Source organism: Magallana gigas, chromosome 8 (genome assembly GCF_963853765.1).
Source record: "Magallana gigas chromosome 8, xbMagGiga1.1, whole genome shotgun sequence".
Taxonomy (NCBI): domain Eukaryota; kingdom Metazoa; phylum Mollusca; class Bivalvia; order Ostreida; family Ostreidae; genus Magallana; species Magallana gigas.
The window spans coordinates 37,622,816-37,649,942 of NC_088860.1; the positions used below are offsets into that span (position 1 = coordinate 37,622,816).

The 27,127-nt window shown below is 30.9% G+C and overlaps 1 protein-coding gene and 2 long non-coding RNA genes across 3 annotated transcripts in view; 2 read left to right on the forward strand and 1 right to left on the reverse strand.

The window, feature by feature from the left end:
- Positions 1 to 27,127, forward strand: part of LOC105334969 (ankyrin repeat domain-containing protein 17) — a 776,771-nt gene that overhangs the window by 261,398 nt on the left and 488,246 nt on the right. The window lies entirely within an intron of this gene.
- Positions 1 to 27,127, forward strand: part of LOC117689960 (uncharacterized) — a 214,881-nt gene that overhangs the window by 172,722 nt on the left and 15,032 nt on the right. The window lies entirely within an intron of this gene.
- On the reverse strand, positions 21,806 to 25,439 carry LOC105331273 (uncharacterized). Its single transcript, XR_010708723.1, has 5 exons — positions 25,346 to 25,439; positions 25,137 to 25,201; positions 24,867 to 24,992; positions 24,587 to 24,667; positions 21,806 to 24,302 (listed from the first exon to the last, which is right to left on the reverse strand). It is a non-coding gene; the product is annotated as an uncharacterized lncRNA (long non-coding RNA).

The window sequence follows — 27,127 nt, forward strand, 5'->3', positions numbered from 1 at the left end:
AAATATATAACCTAACTTTTTTTTAATTAAGAAATAACAATCATTTAGTTTCAAACCGATGAAAACGATGAGGATGAAAAAGCAGAGAATGAACATGTTATGCAATATCTTTGAAGTTTAAGTATCACTTTAAAAATATCTAAGATATTTCACAAAGACCGGCAAAAAATAATCTAAATACTTTTTGGTAAATGTTCGGAATAGTTTCCTTTTCCTAACAAACCAGAAAAATCTTTACAGACTTTGGAAGTGTTTGAAATACTTTTCGCACATACAGCATATAATAATAATTTTGCTCCAAACCATAATTATATATTTAATTTATGGTTTGTTGCTGTTTTTCTCTTCAGATTAGAAAAAAAAAAAGAATAAAAAGATCCAGATTTAAGGTTGATACGAACGATTGCGTAATTTATAACAGACTATCAAACTCTTAATTGTTTATTGTATGATCTGTTGTTATAAATTAGACACATAGTTTTGATGCCCTATTGAAGTTACAGCAAAATAAAAAATGACGAGACACAAATAAATAAAAACCTGATTTAAATTTGCATCTTGGCTTTTGTTTCATATTTTGATTTTCTGTTATTCAGGCTTGGGGTATTGCTTAATTTAGTGGCAATACATTGCAATGTATTTTGCGTTTCAAAGTAATGCTAGTAATGTAAAATGCTAGAAAATTTACTTTAAAGTAAAGGAAATGTAATGCATTACTTTCCAAACACAATGTAATGCTGGCATTACAAAACATTACTTTGTTTATTTATGAATATTCATTTTTTAAATTTAAAAAAAGAAATTTTGATGACCTACAATTGCAAATTAAAATCAATCTTGCTAGTATATATCATTAAATTTGAACCTAATAGTGAACACAAAACTGTATATGTTAAGTGTGTAATATATATATATATATTAAGCATTTGCAAGTACTCTTTATTTACAAATGTAGCTATACTTTTTTTTAAAGTTTATTATTGACTTTTCGAAGTAAATGTTATGGTAATGCATACCTTTACTCATGCAATAGTAATGTAATGCAGTACTTCAAGAAAATGAAGCAGTTGCAATGGTAATGTAATGCCCAAATTCACAAAGTAATAGTGAGGGGGTGAAATTCATTACTTAACAATGTAAATCGCCTCAAGCCAGCTGTTTTTCTTTTTTAACGAAACACACTCTTTTTAAAGAATATCTATAGCATAATGTAGCCAGATATGATATTATCATTGGTAATGTCATAAACGTGGGATTATTAGGAATTATAATTCCTATTTGTCAGATATACGTATATGCTGTTGAAAACAATCAAGATGGATTAGCCCGTATCCTGAGCTCAGAATTTCAGAAAATTTGAAAGAGGATGTTTTTCCAGATACTATCAAAATGAAACAGCAAACGGATGACTAGTTTACAAAAACAACACTGAGCTAATTCAGGCGAAGGATAAGACACACGGGAAAAGAAAATACAATGGGATGTGCTTGAAATATTAAACACAAAACTAAGATACAGATAAGAATTAAAACCATCTTATAGTTTTTAAGAAATTTAATGTTTGTTATAACGTTGGTTCATGAGTGACAATATGTATATTGTCTTATCAAATCTTATTGTTCAATACAATAGGTATTTTTTTAAAAATGATGCTTTTGCCAGCCTCTGAAATGTTTTAATTAGCGAGTTGGTTTACAATTAATGACCAAAATGAGTTAAGCATAATCATCAGGTATAGAAAAAATAAAGTGTTAGAATATTTAAAAAACAATTCATATATATGAAAGCTTCCTACAAGTAACTTTGATAACAAAGACTTTATTAAGGACTGCATTTTCATGTAACGCCTCTTACAAAAAATAGGTAACAGGCAGAAATGAATAGGGCGTTAAAACGTTGCCCTTAACTTTTAACATTTTTTACATATTATCTGAATGACATTTGCACTATGACCTCGAAATGTATGGAAATGCCATGTATACATAATTTTATGGTATTTGCGTACAACATACGAATTCAGCTTTTGCTAGTTATGAGTAAATGATAACAACACAAGTAGTGTTTCCCTATTGTTTGTGCGACTTGTATTTTACAATAATGACATGTTAATTTATTTTATAAGAGTAAATAACTGTACAATGTATGGATATATAAAGTATTAATGGGTCATTGTTACATATCTGAAATTGTTTGTATCCGTTTGATTTACTCAAATTAAAACATACTATGTCTATACGTATAGTCATTCAGATATTATTTTTTAATAAGGAAATATTAATCAAAACCGACAGTAGCATCTAAATGTTTCCTTCTTCTTTCTTTAAACGATATCACATTTCCGAATAATTTTTGTTTAAGTTGCTTAAAGGATCGTGCCACCAGTTTGTACAGGTAGATTAAATTTCTTCATTTGTGTGCACGATATAGAAAGGCATTAAATGGCTTTATCACGCATCGTTCACATGTGTCGCCAAAAATAGAAATCCCTACAAAAGCGAACATGTGCTTTAAAAAACCCAGTTACACGGGTTGTAATATGTTGCAATAGAGACTATGTATGAGTGCGAAAGATTAGCAACAACATGTCTAAATCAATTGCTAATTAAAACTCTTAGCGCTATCATTCAAAAAAGCTATAACTCTCTCAACGTAATAACATGCAAATGCTAAGGCTAACTTTTGTCGATTAAAAGTAGCTGTTTCTTATTACTAGTCGGTGTAAAACTGAATTGGCTAGACGTGAAATACAGCACATGACGAATACTTAACACATCTTAACTTACAATGATTGATGTTATATACACAAAACACAACCAGTCGGTACAAACTTTTAAACTATAATTGCAAAAGATGTAATTTTATAAAAATGTTATTCAACTGCTAACAATTAACATTTGCGATTCATTATACTTTTACAAGTATGTCCAATTGACTGCAATCTGATATTTTAAAAATATTGGAACTGGTAAAAAATTAAAATGTAGTGTTAGTAACTAGATACATGTAAGTACTAGTGTTATACATATGGTCCAAATTCTTTTTTCCAGAATAAATAGAATGAACAAAATTGTTCTCAATACGTAAAATACATAGTCAGGTATTCAGTACAAGGTATCGTCTTTCACAAAATACTTCTAGAGTACTGCTAAAATGGTCATTAAAATGACCATTGAAAAGTTTCGTTTTCGGTTATGTGCTGTACTGCTGAGATAAAAAAAAACCCACTACAACGGTTTAAGATATGCGCCAGATGTTTCATTGTTGCCTCTTATAAAAACAATTGATCATTTTACACCGATATCAAACACAGTGGATTACAAAAACTGATACCAAAAACATAATGTGTGAACAGGCAAGTGCAAGCTCTTTCTCTCCCCCCCCCTCCCCCACCCTCATGAACATATGAATGTCGTTCATTGCACACGTTCTTTTTATCTAAATATACTCGCAGAAGAATTATTTGTATGAAAATGTTTAACTTTTAACCATTAACAGTTTCTTCTTTTAAATTCATGTTAAGTTTGACCTTAATCTAATTTTTAAAATAACGAGATTGGTAAACATTGAAGACGTAGAGTTTATATTTAAATAAATATCATACATATGTTACATATGCACTGTTCCAGATCAAGGAGAATGAACAAGAATGTCTAGAATACGTTATTTACTTAGTCAGGTATTCAGTGCAGGATATCGTCTTTCACAAGATATGAAGGTATTATTAAAAGGACATTAAAATAACAATGAAATTTCGAAAGGTTTCGTTTTTGATGCGCTGTACGGCTGAGATTAAGAGACGACACTACAATGCCATATTTCAATGTCATTCACAAGGGTGGATTTTATTCTCGCCTCATAAAAGGACGATTTGATCATTGTACACAAAAACTTGTGGTTTAAGATATGCGTCTGATGTTTCTCTGTTGCTGCTTTTTAAAAAAAAATAAGATCAATTTACACCGACTTTATCGTCGATCGGTTGAAAAACTGAAAGACAAAATATGTGTACAGGCAGGGCGGGCTTCCCCCTATGTATGAAATTCGTAGACTGCACTTTTGAAAATCGCTATTTTTTTGTTGTGTATATACAAACGTGTACCTTCATTAAATTCACCGCGAAATAGTTTTACAATAGAAAACAATATCATAATCGACACTAAACTATTTGAATCTGCTTTGATATATAGATATTAAATGTTAAAGCCTTATAATTATTTTATGAAAGATTATCATTTGTTCTTTTTCTATTCATAACGTTATTATCTAACAATCATTACCCCAAACGATGCCTGTATCTGATATAAATACAACTAAGTTATTTTTTGAATTAAGTCATGTAAAACATTGTTTCAATATTTAAAGGGAAACCCTGAGGGACCGAAAATGATAAATGCTTTCTATCATTCTTTATGATAAATTAGGATACTTTTTGAACGTTCAGCCCTACAGACATCAAACTATTTCATACATTGCTTGAATGCAGATTTGTTTTTGAAAATTTATCCAAAATAGCAAACAGATGTAAAACAATAGTCAGGTGATATCGTTTAATAGAACATTACAATTATGGATAATGGTCTTCGAAAATGAATAAAAGTTAGCTGCTAGGAAAAAAAGACTACATTAAGACACGTCTATTTCAATTTCATTCACACAAATGGTTTTTATTTTTTCTTAATTTTTTTTGTTTTGAAAAGGATGTTCGGGTCATTTTACACTCAGACTCATGAAAGATTTGCTGTTACAAAAGTTGTGGTTTAAGCTATGCACGTGATGTTTTATTGTTTTTTTTTTTAAAGATTGGATCGTATTACATAGATCGCATACACACCCGGTAGGTTTGAAAAATAAAACCCCTGATACTAAGGACAAAATATGTGTACATTAGTCCGGCTTCCCCTAAGTATAAAATTTGTCGATTGCACTGAGACAAAACCTGCAAATATTTGTTGTACAAACGTTTATCATTATCGAATTCACTGTATAAAAGTTTAGTTATAGAAAACAAATCAATATCTTTATCAAAATTATTTACTTTATCATTTTAATATGTAGAGATTAAGTGTTTAAACCTTACTGATAATTCAAAAAAAAGATAATTATTTGTATTTATTCCGGTCAATGACTTTGATCCTCATTGCCAATGATCCTTTGCCTAATACACCCGAAGATGTTTGCATCTGACTAAAAACAAGCAAGTTTGTATGAATATAGTGACGTAAAACTCATTTAAATTTCAAAAACATGTGTCAGTTTTAATTAATATTTATGTTTAATATCATCTGATTCTGGATAAATAAAGAAAAGCGTATACATTTAATCGTTTGGAGAATTGGTGTTAGTTTCAAGATATGGAATGATATAGAAAAGTAAAATGATGAACTTGAATTTTGATCATTATATTGTACAAAAAGTAATCTTATAGTCATTTTTGGAACTTATGTGCTTATAATGTGCTTATAATAAAAATCTAAACGGTTTTGACGTTGTTACTTAGGTTTTTTTCCGCATTTCACTCTTGGCATTATATATTAATTTATAAATTAGCAAATGATCAGTTTGGTAAAGCAGCAACCACCTTATTTTTAGAGACAATGTACAAGTACATGTATGCACAATTTCCTTTTGAATGAACGAGTAAGACGTTTTGAATTTAGGACCTGGACTTTTTTTAACACGAAAATGGTTTCAACATATATTCAATACATACATACATGCATTACATACATACATACATACATGCATTACATACATACGTACGTACGTATGTATGTACGTATGTATGTAATAGTTTAGTGTCGATTATGATATTGTTTTCTATTGTAAAACTATTTCGCAGTGAATTTAATGAAGGTACACGTTTGTATATACACAACAAAAAAATAGCGATTTTCAAAAGTGCAGTCTACGAATTTCATACATAGGGGGAAGCCCGCCCTGCCTGTACACATATTTTGTCTTTCAGTTTTTCAACCGATCGACGATAAAGTCGGTGTAAATTGATCTTATTTTTTTTTAAAAAGCAGCAACAGAGAAACATCAGACGCATATCTTAAACCACAAGTTTTTGTGTACAATGATCAAATCGTCCTTTTATGAGGCGAGAATAAAATCCACCCTTGTGAATGACATTGAAATATGGCATTGTAGTGTCGTCTCTTAATCTCAGCCGTACAGCGCATCAAAAACGAAACCTTTCGAAATTTCATTGTTATTTTAATGTCCTTTTAATAATACCTTCATATCTTGTGAAAGACGATATCCTGCACTGAAACCTGACTAAGTAAATAACGTATTCTAGACATTCTTGTTCATTCTCCTTGATCTGGAACAGTGCATATGTAACATATGTATGATATTTATTTAAATATAAACTCTACGTCTTCAATGTTTACCAATCTCGTTATTTTAAAAATTAGATTAAGGTCAAACTTAACATGAATTTAAAAGAAGAAACTGTTAATGGTTAAAAGTTAAACATTTTCATACAAATAATTCTTCTGCGAGTATATTTAGATAAAAAGAACGTGTGCAATGAACGACATTCATATGTTCATGAGGGTGGGGGAGGGGGGGGGGAGAAAGAGCTTGCACTTGCCTGTTAACACATTATGTTTTTGGTATCAGTTTTTGTAATCCACTGTGTTTGATATCGGTGTAAAATGATCAATTGTTTTTATAAGAGGCAACAATGAAACATCTGGCGCATATCTTAAACCGTTGTAGTGGGTTTTTTTTTATCTCAGCAGTACAGCACATAACCGAAAACGAAACTTTTCAATGGTCATTTTAATGACCATTTTAGCAGTACTCTAGAAGTATTTTGTGAAAGACGATACCTTGTACTGAATACCTGACTATGTATTTTACGTATTGAGAACAATTTTGTTCATTCTATTTATTCTGGAAAAAAGAATTTGGACCATATGTATAACACTAGTACTTACATGTATCTAGTTACTAACACTACATTTTAATTTTTTACCAGTTCCAATATTTTTAAAATATCAGATTGCAGTCAATTGGACATACTTGTAAAAGTATAATGAATCGCAAATGTTAATTGTTAGCAGTTGAATAACATTTTTATAAAATTACATCTTTTGCAATTATAGTTTAAAAGTTTGTACCGACTGGTTGTGTTTTGTGTATATAACATCAATCATTGTAAGTTAAGATGTGTTAAGTATTCGTCATGTGCTGTATTTCACGTCTAGCCAATTCAGTTTTACACCGACTAGTAATAAGAAACAGCTACTTTTAATCGACAAAAGTTAGCCTTAGCATTTACATGTTATTACGTTGAGAGAGTTATAGCTTTTTTGAATGATAGCGCTAAGAGTTTTAATTAGCAATTGATTTAGACATGTTGTTGCTAATCTTTCGCACTCATACATAGTCTCTATTGCAACATATTACAACCCGTGTAACTGGGTTTTTTAAAGCACATGTTCGCTTTTGTAGGGATTTCTATTTTTGGCGACACATGTGAACGATGCGTGATAAAGCCATTTAATGCCTTTCTATATCGTGCACACAAATGAAGAAATTTAATCTACCTGTACAAACTGGTGGCACGATCCTTTAAGCAACTTAAACAAAAATTATTCGGAAATGTGATATCGTTTAAAGAAAGAAGAAGCAAACATTTAGATGCTACTGTCGGTTTTGATTAATATTTCCTTATTAAAAAATAATATCTGAATGACTATACGTATAGACATAGTATGTTTTAATTTGAGTAAATCAAACGGATACAAACAATTTCAGATATGTAACAATGACCCATTAATACTTTATATATCCATACATTGTACAGTTATTTACTCTTATAAGATAAATTAACATGTCATTATTGTAAAATACAAGTCGCACAAACAATAGGGAAACACTACTTGTGTTGTTATCATTTACTCATAACTAGCAAAAGCTGAATTCGTATGTTGTACGCAAATACCATAAAATTATGTATACATGGCATTTCCATACATTTCGAGGTCATAGTGCAAATGTCATTCAGATAATATGTAAAAAATGTTAAAAGTTAAGGGCAACGTTTTAACGCCCTATTCATTTCTGCCTGTTACCTATTTTTTGTAAGAGGCGTTACATGAAAATGCAGTCCTTAATAAAGTCTTTGTTATCAAAGTTACTTGTAGGAAGCTTTCATATATATGAATTGTTTTTTAAATATTCTAACACTTTATTTTTTCTATACCTGATGATTATGCTTAACTCATTTTGGTCATTAATTGTAAACCAACTCGCTAATTAAAACATTTCAGAGGCTGGCAAAAGCATCATTTTTAAAAAAATACCTATTGTATTGAACAATAAGATTTGATAAGACAATATACATATTGTCACTCTTGAACCAACGTTATAACAAACATTAAATTTCTTAAAAACTATAAGATGGTTTTAATTCTTATCTGTATCTTAGTTTTGTGTTTAATATTTCAAGCACATCCCATTGTATTTTCTTTTCCCGTGTGTCTTATCCTTCGCCTGAATTAGCTCAGTGTTGTTTTTGTAAACTAGTCATCCGTTTGCTGTTTCATTTTGATAGTATCTGGAAAAACATCCTCTTTCAAATTTTCTGAAATTCTGAGCTCAGGATACGGGCTAATCCATCTTGATTGTTTTCAACAGCATATACGTATATCTGACAAATAGGAATTATAATTCCTAATAATCCCACGTTTATGACATTACCAATGATAATATCATATCTGGCTACATTATGCTATAGATATTCTTTAAAAAGAGTGTGTTTCGTTAAAAAAGAAAAACAGCTGGCTTGAGGCGATTTACATTGTTAAGTAATGAATTTCACCCCCTCACTATTACTTTGTGAATTTGGGCATTACATTACCATTGCAACTGCTTCATTTTCTTGAAGTACTGCATTACATTACTATTGCATGAGTAAAGGTATGCATTACCATAACATTTACTTCGAAAAGTCAATAATAAACTTTAAAAAAAAGTATAGCTACATTTGTAAATAAAGAGTACTTGCAAATGCTTAATATATATATATATATATATATATATATATATATATATATATATATATATATATATATATATTACACACTTAACACATACAGTTTTGTGTTCACTATTAGGTTCAAATTTAATGATATATACTAGCAAGATTGATTTTAATTTGCAATTGTAGGTCATCAAAATTTCTTTTTTTAAATTTAAAAAATGAATATTCATAAATAAACAAAGTAATGTTTTGTAATGCCAGCATTACATTGTGTTTGGAAAGTAATGCATTACATTTCCTTTACTTTAAAGTAAATTTTCTAGCATTTTACATTACTAGCATTACTTTGAAACGCAAAATACATTGCAATGTATTGCCACTAAATTAAGCAATACCCCAAGCCTGAATAACAGAAAATCAAAATATGAAACAAAAGCCAAGATGCAAATTTAAATCAGGTTTTTATTTATTTGTGTCTCGTCATTTTTTATTTTGCTGTAACTTCAATAGGGCATCAAAACTATGTGTCTAATTTATAACAACAGATCAAACAATAAACAATTAAGAGTTTGATAGTCTGTTATAAATTACGCAATCGTTCGTATCAACCTTAAATCTGGATCTTTTTATTCTTTTTTTTTTTCTTATCTGAATAGAAAAACAGCAACAAACCATAAATTAAATATATAATTATGGTTTGGAGCAAAATTATTATTATATGCTGTATGTGCGAAAAGTATTTCAAACACTTCCAAAGTCTGTAAAGATTTTTCTGGTTTGTTAGGAAAAGGAAACTATTCCGAACATTTACCAAAAAGTATTTAGATTATTTTTTGCCGGTCTTTGTGAAATATCTTAGATATTTTTAAAGCGATACTTAAACTTCAAAGATATTGCATAACATGTTCATTCTCTGCTTTTTCATCCTCATCGTTTTCATCGGTTTGAAACTAAATGATTGTTATTTCTTAATTAAAAAAAAGTTAGGTTATATATTTAACTGAAATATATTTAGATGAAATATACATTTCTCTAATGAATGTCCTTCTGTGACATCTCTTGTTTTTGTTTCCTTGTACCGAGAGATCAAACCACTAAAATTCATTTAGATTTAAATATATATTCATACATTTTCCGTAATGTTACTAAACATGAACTAATTTTGATTTGGTATTTTTTCCCTTAAAATTTATTTCTTGATTCGTGTTGAGAAATAAATGGTAATATACTTACGACAATTAAGGTCTGGTATAGTTTTTTCCACCAAAACGATTGGAAAACAATCGCTTCGTCAGTATCTTAGAATATTTATTGATTTAAACTTTTTCAAAGTGCTCTGAATTATTTGTTTTATTACTTTGATTACCAAAACTAAAATGATTTTTTTATTGACCTGCTCTGGTAATAAAAAAGCGATAATAAGTTCATATGTATGTAGATTTTTCTACATAGTTGGAATATAAACATTTTTATAACATTAGGTCAATCCATTTACTTGCCATTATTTGGTCATTAACTTAATATCTCATTAAGATTAAAAGATTTGTTGATGAATCATTTCAAGATTACAATAACCAATTGGGCGTGTTTTTGTTTTCAATATGCGTTAAACTTGTTTTAGGTACCAAAATACAAGATCTAGAGTAGCTTCTGTCAGAAAAAGGGGCATGGTTACACTACTGGCTCTAAAAACCCCTGTGATTTCACAGTCATCCCCTGTACATCCCCTGTGTGCCACTGTACAGAGCCCCTGTATACCCTATCATCCCCTGTGCGCCCCTGTACACATCCCCCTGAGTGCCACTGTAAGCCCCTGTCATCCCCTGTATGCTCATGTCATCCCCTGTAAGCCACTGTATACCCCTGTGCATGCCCCTGACATCCCCTGTACGGCTTTAGACTGTTGTTTTTTTTTTCAGTATTTTTTTCTTACTGCAACTAAAAAAAATCACATGTGTTATATTTGGTGCTATAAGTCAATATTTGCACTCAACAGCGCCGAATCACAAGGCAAACTGTTATCGTAATTTTAGAAATCACATGTTTTAGTTGATAATTTATTGATACTTCAATAATCATGCTAACAACTAAAGATTTGCGATTCACCGGTTGGTAAACCTCAGGTGAGGGCGGGAATTATTTTTTATATTAGGTGTGCAAGCCCTCATGGCATGTAGTCCTTTAGAGCTTGGGAATATCGCTACTCCCTAATGTTTGAAAAACAGACATAAAAATAAACATAGAGTGTATTATTCATATTTTAAAATTGTCTACAGATATATTTACACTTTACTTATGAATATCTTAAGCCTATGAATTATATGATCCTTGGTAATAAACAACACACTAGAAACTAAGATTAAGCGTGGCACAAGGTTTTTAATTTTGTATGTTTCTTAACATATACATGTAGGAGCGCACTAACACCAATATATCAGTCAGAATATAGAATTTATAATCAGCTATGTAACAATAGAGTACACCTTTCTTCTTTTTTTTTAACCAAGTTCTTTGTTATACCTTTATTAATTTCCCGTGAATAGCAAAATAAAGCTCATATAAGTTTGCCTAAGAAATTATTTTAGTATGTGTATTCTGACCGGCTTATTGGACTCTTGAATAGAATTTAAAACGATGATTTACTCTTATAATCAATTTCATTAATTTCCAAAATCTCATTGTCATATCTCTTTTTACTGCAAAGTGGAAGATATCAAAGATAATTTAATTAATTGCCAGTGAACAGAAATCTGCCGCCAAGGTCAGAAAATGTAAATGTGTTTTCTTTACATGTAGGAGGTTTTATAGATATTGAGAAATTAAAAAAAAACACCCTGATTAGTCATGAGAGAGAGAGAGAGAGAGAGAGAGAGAGAGAGAGAGAGAGAGAGAGAGAGAGAGAGAGATTGCATTGATTTTGAATTAAATTAATTAATAATATAGTTTACCCGGGAATTAATTTCTTATAAGTAAACATGCAATCCTAGTTTTTATTATCTATTCTTTATCATTCCGCAGCCTTGGTCAGAACATACACAACATACATGTAAATGTAGAATTAGTGTTTTCTATACATGTATCCTAAGGAGTTGAGAGAGAGAGAGAGAGAGAGAGAGAGAGAGAGAGAGATTGCATTGGTTTTTAATTAAAGTTACTTATAGTTTAACAGGGAATTAATTTCCTAATAAGTAAACATGCAATCCTAATTAATTTTCATAACCAATTTTCTATAATTATTTAGATTAACTTAGAGCTGTCAAATTGATTTTTAATTCATCAATGTTTTATACTACAATGTACACCAGATCAACTCATAAAAAAACTTGAAGACACATGATTAACAATTAGCTGATTGAAGCTACAGTTTTCAAAGGAGAGGATGTTGACAATATTTCACTCGGTCAGTGATTATATAATAGCTAGTGTACACAGCCCTTCTTGACAATTTGCAGTGCACGGTAGCGAGATTAAGAACAATGAGGTGACAGACACACGTGTACTTGTATATACACACACGTCTTCAGGTCTGGATGCTTGGTAATGTTACACAATACTGCAATATGTTGTTTAAACACCCCTTATGACCTTTTACTTAGTATGTCAAGTAAAGAAACAAGAAATTGAAAATTTCGATTTTTCAGTTCTGAGAATTTCAAACATGAACAGATTGAAGAGCTTTAACTTCGGAACATTATATGCATCAAAACTGTATGTTGCTCTTTTATACTTTTCATTTTCAAATGAAATAAAATTTAAATAAATGCATGATATTTTTCTGATCCGAAACCCGGACCATTGTTTAAGATAATGCATGTGTGTATAATTAAATGGTACCCCATTAAGCGTCCTTTTTTAAAACGAGGATATAACCCATCCATGTGAATGATCTTGCAATATTTCTATTGTAGTGTCGTGTCTTTATCTCAGCAGCACAGCACATAACCGAAAAGAAACTTTTCAAAACTGTGTTGGTATTTAATGCCCTTTTAAATAATACCTCCATTTTTTGTGAAAGGCGATATCCTAGACTGCATACCTGACTACTAAAGTATTCTTGTAAATTCTCCTTGCTCTCAAACTGTGCATTTGTTACATTATGTTTTAGATTTATTTAAGTATAAACTTTAGTCCTCATTGTTCACCAGTCCTATTGTTTGAAAAAAGTGAGATTAATCCCAAACAGAAAATGTTTGTTAAAGTGTTAAAAAAAAATAGATATTGTTGATTGTAATAGGTTTAACAACATTCATTCTTATAAAAATACCTCTAGAAGTATACTCTAAAAGTATTTGCGGACCAGGTTTGTAGATAGTATGCAATCATTGTCGGTTAAGATGATTGTGGTAATACGGGCTCTAATCCACGACCACCAAACTTTTTTACACTACATATGATCGAAAAAAAAAAATCAATGGTAAGATATAAACAGGTTCTGATAAAGTTACTAGATTATTTTCCATAATATTTTTTTTTCAAGAGCATTCAATTAAATTACATCTTTGTATATGCATAAAAAACCTGAAGATTGTTTTCCCCAGTGCAGTCGAGGACATTCATACATAGCGAGTAGCTTGGAGTTGCCTGTACACATATTTTGACTTTGGCATCAGTTTTAAAACCCATCGTGTATGCAATCCTCGCAAAATGATCCCATCTATTATTAAAATGCAGATACAATGAAATATCAGACGCATACCTTATACCACCACATTTGTTAAAGCAAATATTGTGTGCGTTTGTGTGTAAAATGACCTAAGCGTCCTTTTTTAAACCAAGGATATAACCCATCATGTTTATGATCTTGCAACATTTCTATTGTAGTGTCATCTCTTTATCTCAGCAGCACAGCTCATACTTTTCAAAACTGTGTTGGTATCTAATGCATGCCCTGTTAAATAATACTTCAATTTTTTTGTGAAAGGCGATATCTTAGACTGAATACCTGACTACTAAAGTTGCGTATTATGAACATTCTTGTAAATTCTCCTTGCTCTGAAACAGTGCATTTGTAACATATGTTTTAGATTTATTTAACTATAAAATTTTGTCCTCATTGTTCACCAGTCCTATTATTATAAAAAGTGAGATTAATTCCAAACAGAAAATGGTTGTTAAAGTATAAAAAAATAGATATTGTTGATTGTATAAAATTACATCTGCAAGTATACTCTTAAAGTACTTGCGGACCGGGTTTGTAGATAGAATCCAATCATTGTCGGTTACTAGTAAGATGATTGTGGTAACACGGGCTCTAATCCACGACCACCAAACTTTTTACACTAAATATAATGGAAAAAAACCTGGTTTTAATCTACACAAGTTAGCCTTGGTATTTACATAAGGAATAAGGAATCAATCTTTGAGTATTATGAGGTGATAATTTTGGTCGGGGCGTGATCAAATCCAATAAAGCCCGAAGGGCTTTATGATAGATTTAATCACGCCCCGACTGAAATTATCACCTCATAATATTCAAAGAATGATTCCTTATTACTTATATTTATATAATTTTAGGCCATCGTACGATTAAATCTTTAAAAATAAATAAGCAAACCTCGCCGGCGCCTCAATTTGGCGTCATTTGTATTATGGGTTATATAGTACAAAATCGATACGTAGTGTTATCACAGACAAAAACACTGGATACTGTAAATATATGTTATTACATCTAAAACACTGCACTGGATTTATTACTAACAGTATTATAAAATAATTGATTTGTTAAAAACACATTAATGAACGTAATAAACAATATTCTTCGATTTCTTTTTTATTATTAAGACACAGAAAATCCGCTGTTCTCGTTTTTCTTTTTGAGAAACAACACATTTCTTGTTTCTTGTTTTTGTAAGAAGAGGTAGCGGTAATTTGTGGCGCATGAGAGACAAAGGAGAAACATTGTATGTTTCTTGATATTGTGCACACGTATAATATATGATACAGTCAAGCTTTGTAGCTTATACTCATATAATTTGAAAATATGCAATCGTTGAATGAAAACCAACACAACCATTTTGAACGTTTGTGTTGGTTTAGTCTAGATTTTTAAAATTGATACATTTTTCATAATCTGTATCAAATGAGAATACGGTCATTTTAGCTTTTGTACTTTATGATACATGCTTAGAGACCAAATTGGTATATAAATTTTAACGCTAATCTGTCGTACTTATACTTTTATACAGTAACTATCATTTGTCTCTATCATATCAACCCCAGTACGTGATTATTTTGTTCTCAGGTGAAGCACATGTATTGCTTTTGTAGGGATTCGTAATTTTGTGTCACATGTTAGATATTCCTGATAAAGAAACTTAATGCCCCTAGACACTGTACACAAGTATAATGAAATTGAATATACCCGAGAGTACATATGGGCGGCATTGTCCTTTTAGCAACTTAAATACATATTATTCACTACTGAATTCAAAATCCACTGATATTCCCAAAAATTGACTGACATTGTCTGGCATCTACTGTATAACCACTGTACCCTATTGTAAATCCACTGTACACCCACTGTACAGAGCTACTGTACCACACTGTACCCCACTGTACCCCTCTGTACAGAGCCACTGTACTCCACTGTACTTCACTGGACAGCACAGTACCTACCCACTGACCAGCACTGTACCTCACTGTACACCACTGTACGGGGCACTGACCAGCACTGTACCCCACTGTACACCACTGTACAGGGTACTGACAAATACTGTACACCACTGTAACCCACTGTACCTATTTTTGTTTTTATAAGTTATTATGTTTAAACAATGAATTGAATATTTACTTTATTTGAGACCAAAATCTGGAGTTGTTTTGATTCTTTCATATTGCTCACAAGAGAGAAAATGGGCTTCTATTTCTTTAAGTTCATATATAATTAAATGCGCGGTCAGAATTCTTTTCAGGGAAAGGGCAGGGATACTTGTTTTCTGGGGGAGCTTAGACATATTTTGGATAGTTGTACTATGTAAGTTTAAAAAATTAAATTATCCTCTGAACCCCCCCCCCCCCTCCAATCCTCCGATCCACGCATGTATTTATCTAAAAACTCGGAATCCAATTATCATACAAAATATACCAACTTATTCAATAAAAAGGGGAAAATATTTTTATATATTTCAAAATCAATGTTTTAGTAACTAAATATCTAGTTGATTTTTTTTTACGATGAATTTCATTTAATCAATATTGTCAAATAAATATTAGTATATATGTTACATTTAAGTCTTAAAATTAAGAGAATTTAAAACTATGAATTACAATTTATAGATAGTTTTAAATTATCTGAATTATAAAACGTTAATGTAACATATATATGGAGGAGGGACAACTTTTTTAACGATAAAAAAAATTCCACCATATTGCTCAACATACTGACTTTTTTTTTCAAAAGAGAGAAGATAACTGATCTGGACTTTAAAATGTCTTTGAAGTTTCACTTCACAGGAAGATCAGCGAGTCAGTATTTGTGTATAGTATACATACTTTCAGTAGATCAAAAGGTGTGAATGTCCCAATATTCAACCTTGTAAATTGTCAGTCTGACACCTTGTTCAAGATATTATGTAATACCCTTATAAGGGTATTTGTGGTCTTCAGATTATTAAATCCATTTGAAATATATTTTTTTTAAAACATACCATGAATGAATAAACGAAATACTCTTTATATTAATCATTTTAGATGCGGTTTTTTTATAATTTAAATCAAGTCGGATATTAAACATGTCAAACATTTATAAATCCTCACCCCCCCCCCCCCCCCACCAGTCGCTGATATCAAAATAAGTATTGTGTTAAATTAAAAATGAAATATGGTGATAGCGAACAGTGTTCAAATAATATTTCACCCTATTAGGGTACTTTTAATTATATACTAGTACTTTCGAATTTGAACACTGTTCATTATCAACACATGTAATACATATACATGTATCTTCTCTTGCACAGCTAAGAATGTTGCCATGATATACATGTAGTAAAAGTTTTAATAAGAAAAAATATACCCCCTCCTTCCCTCTCTCCCTCCTCTCTCTCTCTCTCTCTCTCTCTCATGTTGTAACTATTCTCCTCCAAAGTCAGGGAGGCATACATAAGCCCCCCCCCCCCCCCGCGCAATATTTTTGCTGCATCACAATTTAATTTTAGCATCTCTTCAATTATAAGCGCACCTTGATTAATAGGCAAACATGTTTATTTTCTCTTTCCGTAATAAGTGAATTGTGTAAAGGTCGGATAAATGAGAAAAATAGTTTTATTATTCAGTAATTGAAAATACGCAATTTATTTTTGAATCATATTGAATGTATAATTATGATCTAATAAATTTCACGACGATGAATGAGCATGCAGCCCAAAACATGCAAACAATATTTTCTTTTTTAAAACAAACTTATGAGCTATTAAAGCTGTATTTACTGATTAAACACTCAATTGGAACTTGTTGCACGAAAACGTCACTTCATGGAAAACGAACTCCATTAGTTGTCATCGTATAATGGCTGCATTTACATTCAAGTGAATATTTTTACTGATCGTATGGTTTTCTTATACAATTATATTTGTTAAAATTAACGTCTTAAACAATGTCAAGTGCTAAACACAATGAACTGAGTTAAATCTTTAAAGCAGAATTAGTTTACTGAATTTTTTAAATTGTGCTTTACATACGTGCTCGGACGACATTTCCGTATAAAATCGCTTCGTATGGTCATTAAAACAAAAAGATATTCAAACTATGACGAATTCTGACTAATTATTTATATCTTGTGTAATATTTGTTCCTGTGTATAGTGATTAGCAGCGTTCACGATCGCAGGTAGACTTCCAGCCCCGGAGGCTTTCACACCTCTAGAAATTAAGCCCCGCCCTCACCGGAGATTTACCCCCTAAAAATTCGGCCTCTAAAACGATATTTCTTTTTTTCTTCTGTTTTTTTTTTCTTCATTTACTGAAACCAGTATATTTTATCATAGCAAACATTTCAAATCTTCTATATAATCAAAATCTCTCTCTCTCTCTCTCTCTCTCTCTCTATGCTATAACGTACGAATATTTTAGTATTTAAATAAAGTACTACCGGTATCATGTAGTAATGTTGACAGCGGCTAAATCTACATATTGGCATTAAAAAAATTAAAGTATGTATTTATCTTTAGTTTCGGGATAATGTCCATGGATTCAAATGGTTTGATGTTCGTTATTCAATGATTGTCTTAAAAATTATTAATGATTGAAAGTCAACGCTAAAAAGTAATATTTAATATCGACAGAGTACTGTCTCCTTCTTTGTGTACGCTACAGAAAAAAAATCTTTTGTCTGTCTGGGAACAACGAAAAACCCGGAACTAACAGAAAGGCTCAGACTATACACACGGCCGGGTGACTGTGTCAAGGTGTGAAAACTGACAACCTGTGTATATGTGTTGGGGCCTAGGAATAAATAGATGTAAACGTCGGGGAAATACACTGTTAAAACAAAAAAATCTGAATTTTCACTTTTGATTAAAAAAGATCATTATGGTTGTCGGGTGCATTGGGATCATAATCATTTAAAATCTGTCTTAAAAGATTATTATAATTTACTTACATGTAGGACTAGTTTCATGTAATGTTTGCACAAAAGTGGGATTTATTATATCTATTTAATAGTGATTACACATCGAGGTCAAAATTAGAAAAAAATGCATTAATTTTTATAACCGATTGCTTAACATGAATCGTTTCGACATAACGGGTATCAAGTGGATTCGGGAAGAAAAAGGGGGGGGGGGGTGATATTATCGATATAATTACATTTCATTTTTCGACTTAAAGTTTGCAGATATTTTTCTAAAACCACGGAGTTGGTTGGCAAAAATAAACGTAAGACAAAAAGAAATATAATCGATATGTAAAAAAAGCAGATTAATAGACAATCAATTTCTTATTATTCTAATCAATTTCTGATAAATGGATCTCTCCCTCTCTCTCTCTCTCTCTCTCTCTCTCTCTCTCTCTCTCTCTCTCATGAATTTTCTTGTGCTAAAACTTGAGGCCCCGAGTCCGAAAGGTATAAGCACGTCAAAATCCCCTTACGGCATCACAACCGCCACTTCCAACATAGATTTTATTGTGAACTTTTCTACGCTTGCAAATGACACCAATACAATATTGTCAGAAAGTGATATACCTGTAATCTCTCTCTCTCTCTCTCTCTCTCTCTCTCTCTCTCTCTCTCTCTCTCATTATACAAAAAAGTGTGTAGCGTAGGGCATTTTATATATCTTATTTCGTAAACATTTAAAAGTAAATCATATATTAAGAAAACTGTACACTCAGCTACGCATATTACAAGATGTTACAACCTTCCTTGATTTAAATCCTTCCTTTTATTTCTTGTTGAAATTAATGATACAGTTAATTACCGCTTAATATGTCACTGATTATGTTTAACATTTATAATGTATTCTGAAGTAGGTGTTATTTTGTAAAATTAAAACCCGACATTTGCAATGTATATTAAAATATTTTAATCAAAAGAATTCAATTAACAAATGAGCTAGAAACTCGCACGCTATCTTCAAAATGTACCCGTGTAGTCAAGCGGGCAGTCATGATATTTGGACATTTGTACAAAAAAAAAACAAGCATGGATATATTTTGTGGATTCTGTGTTTAATTGACTGTTTTTAGTGGCTAGAACACAGCTTATGAGACAAAGAGAATTAACAACCCGATTATTTAATCGAGTGCTTGTCATATATCATCAATAAGAAATGATTATGTAACCTTGCTGCTGGGGGAGGGGGGGGGGGTATTTTCGAATGACTGGCAGAATGAACATAATGACGTACTTTTTTAATAATCAGATTCCGCATGTAAAATTTAATACTTTCACCTTATAGCTAGGGAAATTATCATAATTTTATGATCGTAACATTCAATAACAATAGACATTTATTAATAAAGAAAACATATTAAATCCATTTAACGACCTGTTGCATTCTTCTGTCAAGTTATCTGTATACATAATGATAATGCTATATACAGCATAATAAAAATAAATATCGAAGAAAAAAAATATACTGAAGATTTAAAAATCTGATATTTTTCTCAAATCAATAGTACAGTGCCGTACAGTGGGGTACAGTGATGGTCAGTGCCCGGTACAGTGGCGTACAGTGGGGTACAGTGCTGGTCAGTGCCCTGTACAGTGGCGTACAGTGGGGTACAGTGGAAGTCAGTATGACTGTACAGTGATGTACAGTGTGATACAGAGCTGTTCAGTAGAAATGTACAGTAGGGTACAGTGGGGTACAGTGCAAGTCAGTGAAATGTACAGTGAGGTACAGTCAATGTACAGTGGATGTCAGACAATGTCAGTCAATATTTGGGAATATCAGTGGATTTTGAATTCAGTAGTGATTACAAATGTAAAAACGTTGAATAAATCGGTAAAGAAACATTTTCTTGTTATATTGTCCGTTTTTTACCTCACATTATCTTATTTTAAGAGATAAGATTTGCATAAACTATATGTAATTGCATTGTGGTTCTGCCTTCACTTATGATAGGGCCAAATACATTCAACCGATATAAACACTTTGAAGCTGATTTATCGTTCCCTTACGTATAATGCTGACTAAGGACTACATTATATATACACACGTTAAATTAAACTTCATTTTAATTAAATCCGAATTTCATTATTCGAAGAAAAAAATAAGAATTGATATGTTAAGCCATGAAGATGATAGGCAAATACTAATATTGGCGTAAGTTCATACTCATGCCTAGCTAAAACTGCGTACTTTGAACAGTTATACAATAAAGAGTTGTGTATGACATTATGCACGCCGACGTCATATTGCAAATAGAGTCAAACTATTTATACGTAAATCAAACTGCTCAGGAAACTGTGCTTTACAAACTAAGAAGGTCAACGTTTCAACTTAAAGTTCTCTTCTCTTCTTTCTGCTCCCTATTTTGTGGGAGGTATTGCATATTACGGGTAATGAAAAATTATGTTATTACAATTTGGTTTTAATTGTATTTTGAGATATCGAACATTTTATTCATACGATATTATACAAAACCGTCTTTTCTAAAACTGCAAAGCATCTCACCAGTAATTACATTTCTGAGGCTCGGAAAAGCCTCGTTGTTGCAAATATGTATTGCCATGAAACGGTCTCCATTTTCTGACTTTGTTAGAGAGGGCCATATATTTAGTCAAATGACGTTTGCTATCACCACCAACGTAATGACAATTTTTAATATTATTCCCTATCGGTATCAAATTTCAATATTTTGATTGATATTTTTGGCTAACAATTTGTTAAAATAGCTCAGTTTGTTATCGTTTTCCGTTTCTTGATTTCTTGACCTAAACTAGCTCAAAGTCGATTTTCGAAATTGGTCATCTGTATATTGTTTTATTTTGTTACGTTCTGGAATAATTTCTTCATTTAGATTTTCTTAAATTCTGATTCCAGGATACGAGCTTGACATATTAGTTCCAATAACATATGAGTCTGACCGTTGGCAATCTAAATCTGTAGATAGTCTAAAAAATGGCATAATCATAAGCTGGTAAATCATGCTATAATAATCTTTAATAATGATACAACGCGTTTCAATAAAAAGAAACAATTAAACACTCAATGAGAAAACATTGACCCAGATACAACTTCTGGATTTATCTTTTTGCATATCTGTCTCCTTAATTTTTACTTTTTGTAGAACTTTACCACTGAGTAAAAGGTTGGTTATAATTGGTAAATGATTACATCCGTATGAAAAAAAACCCCAAAGACACAATAATCTTTACTGATTTAATGTGGCATATTCGCTATGTTTTTCAAAATCTTAACACACGAGTTGCTAGCCTTTAGGGATCGTTCATCTGCAAGTCCTTGTTTTTTCCTGTTTGATGTTAGAAATTGCATCGTTCAAATGAGCCTCAATTCTGAATCCTTTTATCCATTTCCTATTTCTATCCTGAGTAAAATACATCTACATAGAAATAAAGGGAATCATAAGACACGTGAGCCGCGTGCCAGGAACTATATACATTTATATAATGTTGATATGAAAAAGCATTACAATTATAAACTGTATGTGCGAGAAGTAATTTTGTAATCATTATTGTGTTTCTGATTTGTGTAAAAAAAAAAAAGAAACTTTCTTAAACATTTACGAAAAAAAAACCTCTCCAGACCATATGACGGTCTTTGTACAATACTGTTTCTAAACGATACAGAAACTGCAAATATAATAGTATTACATGTTTATTTTGATATTCCATAAACTTCATCAGAGTTGGAAAAAGTAAAAATATGCTAGAGTTCTTTCTTTAACTCAAATACATTTAGATGGCATTGATATTTTACTTATGAATATACATCCGTGACATCACTTTTTAAAGTTTCCTTGTACCGAGCAATCCAACTGTTAAAATTCATTTAAATTTAAATATGTCTTTGTAATTCTACGAAATGTTACAAAACATGACCTGAGTTTGATTTGTTGCTTTTCTCTTGAAATTTAAAACTTGACACGTGTTGAAAAAAATAATGGTTATACATGTATACTTACCAGAATCAAAAGTATACTCACAATCCACCAGGCATAACTTTTTTCCATCAAAGCGAGAGCAAACCAATCACATCGCCAGTGTCTTATATTATATATACATTGTATGGATTTAAGGGATTTAAACTTTTTATATTTGTACTGACTTATTTGTTTTATTATACCTTCATTAATCAAACCATTATGTTAATGTGTATCAAACACCAGCCATATATAATTAGAGTATAAATTATTATCTAATTAAATCAATATATAGTTTGACGAATCATTTCAAATTCACAAAAAACCAACATGGGTTTGTTCTTTAATATGTATCAAAATTGTTCTGGGCACTAACAGACAAGAGTAGCTTCTGTCCGAAAAAAAATCTTTAACAGAAAAAGAAGTGGTAAGCGGTGATTGAGATATGCAATCATATTTCTACCAAACAGTTGAGTAACCATTATGTCTATAATATCTATATTATATTCAATAATATGATAAATGTTCGGTATTGTATATTTTGTCTAAAACAAGTACTGCAGATGAGTATGTAGAGTAAATTGATTCATATTAATTGTAATGTTCATTAAAGTCCATACTTTTGAGAAAAAATACCATTCTCAAAAAAGCACAGTTATTTCAAAATAATATGATATCCAAACATGTGTACATGTTATAGAATAACAAAAGAATGATTCATGTGACAAGGATAAGAGTATATCATAATAATGATACAGGTAAACATACTATATTTTTACGCAATGTTTTAAACTTTTAAGATCACTACATACGAACTTGATCTTTATTGTAATATAAGAGGAAAAACTGTCCATACACATCTTCAAATAATTGGTATCCACTTTTAAAATACGTAAAAAAAATTGGGACATTATATGATTAAAAAGTGAACTAAATACAAAATAATATATTATACCCATATTCCAATATTGGACCGATGACCGAAGCCAGTGATCAAAGGTTGATTTGATGTCGTATTCAGATTTGACATGTATTAAATTTGTTGTTTTGTTATATTTTTTAATACATAACTTGTTTTTATTTTTATGTGAAATGTGAAGAGGTATGCATTGTCTGACATTTTAAGGTATTATGACGTTAACGTTATATCTATGTCAAATTGGATATACCTTGTTTCGACTCCTGATATGCAACGAAAAAGAAGAAAACCCTTTCGAATAAAAAGTACAAGAGTGTTTCGGAAAGGTGTAATAAAGGTTACAATTAAGAATGAAAAACGGATAATGATACAGGAAATGTGATAGAGGGGTGTACCTTTGTTCATATCAAGTGTGCAAAACACATATATTGTATATAAGATACATGTGTACATGATAAAAAGAGTATTAAATGGCAAAATTACAAGCTTAAATGTACCCCACGTAATTGTCGTTTTATATTATAACTATCATATACTAGTAAATGGATTTTTCAAATTACACAATGCTTTTGGAACTATACGCCGATCTTTACTGTTAAATTGTAATTGTAACATTACTTTTATATTAAAAGTGTGCAATTGCTGTGAAATGTTATTTGTTCAGTAGAAAGTGAACGAAATTTAGCATGTTGCTTTTTCCATCCTTTAAAATATGCAAAAAATGAAATGTCTTAAAGTTTAAAGAATTCCGACTTACTGCGAATTTTTTGTCTTGTTGTATTGTCTATAGCAAGGGGAACCGACGATCCAGACGTCATAAGTTTACTTGTACTTTGCGTTGTTTCTGTATACAAATACATAAAGCAATTTGAAACACTGTTCGGTATCACCAAATTTCATTTAAGAAATATACAATTTGTTTAATTTGTGATCTACCAAATTTACAGTTTACAAACTTTAATCATTAGAAATCTATGTCTTTTCTTTTTTTTTCTTTCTGTTGTTGTTGTTGTTGTGTTTGTGGTTTTTTGTTTGTTTGTGTTAAAGCTTAACGAAAGGAAACAAACAATTTTCTTTCATCAAACATAATTTGAAATAACGAAAAAACAATAATATAAAAATATATACCTAGAATGGTTTGGTTTCTTATGCTGATCAAATCATGGGTAACTGTTGTTTTGGACTTCATATGCTCAACTGTACTTGCTTCTATATTAAAAAAAAATGCTGAATTTCTATATTTTATGGCTAGAAAAGTCTTGTTAATCAAAATATTAAACATTTAAAAAAATATTATACAAAGCGTATACCGTGCATGAATTATTATTTTTTAAATTTTGTTTTGTTCGAATAAAATAACACAAAGACAAAACATAATATTTTAAAATATTTATATCAAAGGCCTTACCTGTTGTCATGCAACCGAATATGTGATGACATGATGTACATTTACATAGCTCACTACACAATTTTCCGTAGGTATGTGGGGGACATACATCAGAACAATTGTCTCCAGTATATCCAACAGGACAATCTGTGAGTTACAACATTTAAATTGCATGATATACTATGCAGGTATTTTTCTCGACATAATTTCTTAAGAAAAACTGTTACTGTTACTGTTATGTTTTTATGTGAGTATTCACATGGTTGTTTTGGTTTATTTTTTCTAAATTACCTTTACAATTGTCTCCATCCCTGAATGCACCGTAACGACAATCATCATTGGAATCGTTTTTAACTCTGTAAAAAAATATAAATAGCTTGCATAATTGATTAATAAATTATCAAAAAAAAAAATGATGAAATGCATGGTTAAAATATCTAAGTTTCTTAATAAAGAGCAGAACCAAAACAATGGTCAATGATGTACAAATCTACAAATACTTTTGAAAAAGAAATGTCCAAATAAATAAAAACGTAAAGATTCTACACTTCCTCCAAAACCATCCTTGCATGTTGATTGTAATTTTTGACTTAATAGTTTTTCTTCTCGTGCGTACCAATATTTAAATCATACACCATACTTCCTCTTATTATTTTTATTTTACGGATGTCAATAACAGACAACTTAGTAAAAAAAGACTTTAGTCGAGCAATGGTCTCGTCCTTGTTTTTATGTTTTGAATCCAATGCAACTTTCTTTTGGTAAGCTTTTAGCTTACTTTTGTAAGTTACCAGTTGCATTTATTGTTTTGGATTATTTGCTACGCCTTACCATGTTTTAATTAATTGTTAGTTGCAAGTCCAGAGAGAATAAAAAAATATTAAAAATGTGTTGGTATCTTTAAAACAATTCTTCTCAGGAGCCAATCGGCTGAAAAAAAGTAACTTGTGTGAAAGCATCCTTAGATTGTGTACAATTCGTGATTCCTGGGGCTAGGGTTTGGCTACAATGTGTGTGTGTGTGTGGGGGGGGGGGCGATATTCACATGGGGATATTTAAAGAAAAAAATCTTTACAAATGTTCTTTTAAAAACCAACTGCCCAGAAGCAGCTTTTGTTGAAGCATTCTCATGTTGTGTAGATTCTAGTTCGTTTCAAAAATGAGGTAGAGTGGGGCTACCATGGAGGTTAATTTTTACATAGGAATATAAAGAGAAAAATCTTTTAACATCTTTTTAAATCTTCTTAAAACCATTTGGCAAAAAAAGCTTTTTTAAATGAAGGGATCCTCAGGTAGTGAAGATTCAACTTGTTTAAATCATTATCCCAGGGGGTAATGTTTAGTCACAATGGACCTGGGTTCGATTACTAAAAACTAAATGACTACTCCACATACATGTATCCCTTGCAAGAACACAAGGGAAAATTTAAAGATTTTTTTTAATTCTACATGCTTATCCTAACCATGTCGAATAGATAACAAGTGGCAATTCAATACCTCCATATCTCTATCAAAGACCCTGTACCCTTGGCATAGATTCCATGATTTCACAAAGCTAGAGAATGCCTCTTTGTTCACCATTGCCATGCGCTAACATTGCCTTTTTATACGTCTAGTAGTAGTGAAGAATATTGTTTGCCTTTAATAAATGCCTTATTTTAGAGTAGAATATTTCAAAAGAAAGAATAGTCACTTTATTACCCACACAGCTAAACCCTAATATCAACACTTCAACCCTAGAACCGAAAATGGTAAAATTTTAAAGTAGAATAATTCTTCTTATCTTGATCATGCCTTGGCTTGCTTGCTAAATGCCTTGTCGTTATAGGAATTAGAGCATATATGAGCTCAAGGGTCCTACTCTTACAACAAACCACCCGACGAAGAGCCATTTGTTTCACATTTTACTTTGTGAGGGTAAAAAAAAAATTGATATTAAACATCATTGGCATCATAATTTTGTTATTCGTTTTTCGGATGAATGTTTAGATAATCATTTTTTTTTAAATTCAATTACTTTGACCCAAATTGTAAGAAGAAGGGGTCATTATTTTAACTTTTTTTGTTTACCTCCTTCTCTAAATAATTCACATCAAATTTGATCAATTTAGTCCTTGTTGCTACATAAACAAAAAGCTGAAAATGTTCTAATGTCAAAAAACGATAATCTAAAAAGATATATCTAAAAAAATGTTTTCGTAAACTTGCACACGAAATTAGGTTAAGGTTGGTTTTTAAAAAAATTAAGATGAGTGCAAAACATCCATTCTTAAATAAAGAGC